The following is a 2,379-nucleotide window of genomic DNA, read 5'->3' on the forward strand; positions in this document are numbered from 1 at the left end:
AGTATACTGCATCACTACAATATACATGTTTTACACACTCCTTTTGTTGTTGACATTTACAGGCTGTGTGCAAAAAGGCCACACTCTTCAAATTCATGCCAACTAATATTTTTACGTCCAGTAGGTGTCCTACTAGAGCAAATGAAGCTTCAAGAAGCTTTGCGCTGGAATGAACCAATTGGATGAAAAGCTTCAGTGTTTCATGAAGCTTCATCTGCCCATCACTACTATTCACTGCTGTATCTGTTGGTCATATTTAGGATAAAATGTGTTCAATAAATTAAAAAAAAAGAAGCTGAAAATCAAAATGCATAAATAACATACATTAAAAAGATCTAGCAATTAATTTTATTGTAAAAATAGATAATCAAATAACAGGAACAAAGAAAAACATCTCTGATTATTATATAACTGGACAAAAAAATGATGTGTAGTGTCAAAAGGATGTCACACTGAATTTCACAAGGACTTATATGCGAGTTGGTATATATAGGTATATGTGAACACATATACTGTACATAATGTCATGGCTGTGTGCAGGCAGACAGAGAGGAAGGAGCCAAAAGGCAGGACTCACGGAGGCGAAAGTAAACTCAGAATAAACTGCTTTATTGCAGGCTGCTGATCAAACAGAAGACTAACTAAACTGGAAAATATAAACTAACAGGCAGGCAAAAACAGGTAACAAGGGATGAGAGACAGGAGGGGAACACACCTGGGAGAAATCACAGCTGACGAGACAGGGAAAACGTAAACTGTACACACTCACATAAGACAAGGACCTTCAGAATAAAACAGGAAACTAACAGACGCAGAGGACCAGACGAGACATCATGGACAGACAGAGGGACATACGGGCAGAGAAGACTAAGCACAGGCAAAACCTAAACTAAACATGAGGGCAAGAGAACAAAACCTAACCCAGAAATAATAATAATAATAATAATCATCATCATCATCATCATCATCGGATAGCTAAAGAATCAGAACATAATTATAATGAGCATAATCTGGAAACACACCAAAATACAAGAAACTGAAAAAGCAGGGTCAAAATGACCCACAACCGTGACACATAATTAGACGTGGTTTTTCTGTCCTTTCTCGCGTTGGTGTGATTCTGGGTTTTCTTATGGTTGAACACATTCATGGTAATTATGTTTTTTTGTCTCTTTCTTGAAAACTACATTTTCTATGACAGATATTTCTCTTTCTTTTATTCTTCTCTAAAAATGACCACATTTTTCTTCTGAACCAGTTCAAGTCAGTAACTGTTTCAGCCATCTTGACTTCAGGTGATGGTTTTAAAATGTTTCTGAACAAAACCCTGCACGCATGTTTCTGCATGTTTGCCATCATGTAATCTATATGACTGAATGGATTTCAGCCGTTTATCTTCTTGTGGGTGTCTCCTGGTTCATTTTACATTCCCAGATAGCGTGATTAAATAGCATCAGTGTCAATGAATTATCAAGTCTTAAGGAAAAGTGCAGAAATTCTGCACTTCAGATCCAGTTCTGTTGTAACTGGCTTCAGAAAAGTTGAAATAAAACTCAATAAAACAGCATCGTCTGTGCTGTGATAAATCAGTTAATGTATTTATTAAAGAATGTGCTACTTGACTAATAGCAAAAAGTCATTATTTTACACTATTTTTTTTCTTTCAAACACAGATTGGAAAAGTAGTTACACGTCACATGTTTAAATTAAAAACAAAACAAAATAACAGTTTCCCGATGATGAATGAATCGTTGTCTAACATGGCTAAATTACCCCCCCTCTCCTTCTTTTCCTGCTGTCCATGGCTCCTTTAGAAAAACAGATCCCTGTCATTCATCATCTTCTATGTCCTGCTGTCATGATCCTGCTTTTTGCTTTCTGTGAGTAGTTTTGGCTTCAATATCTGTGAATTAGAAAGAAAATTAAACTAATAAACAAACACGATAAAAGTTAAGAAAATAAGGAAAGTTTTGTCACAGTGTATATTATGGAAAATAATAAAAATAACTCTCCAGGAAAATGAACAGCCTAGCAGAATACGTGCCACACTGTTAAACACTTTATTGTTAAAATGTGGCAGCATTATAAACAGTGTTGGGTGTAATGCATTACTAAGTAACGAGTTACTGTAATTAAATTACTTTTCCACTGAAAAAGTAGAGCAATTAATTACTGTTCAGTTTAAGGTATTTTAATTACAGTTACTTACAATGTACTTACGTTACATTGTAAAATAATTAAACTTGCTGAAAATCATTATATAATTTCAATAATTTATCTTCTAAACGTAGAAGTAAACTCTGCCGCTTTAACATCGCTGAAGTGCAGCTGCACGTCATTTCGAAGCGAGTGGCTGTTTTATGAAATGGACATATTGCC

Source organism: Pundamilia nyererei, unplaced genomic scaffold (genome assembly GCF_000239375.1).
Source record: "Pundamilia nyererei isolate P.nyererei 1_Seehausen unplaced genomic scaffold, PunNye1.0 scaffold00755, whole genome shotgun sequence".
Classification (NCBI taxonomy): domain Eukaryota; kingdom Metazoa; phylum Chordata; class Actinopteri; order Cichliformes; family Cichlidae; genus Pundamilia; species Pundamilia nyererei.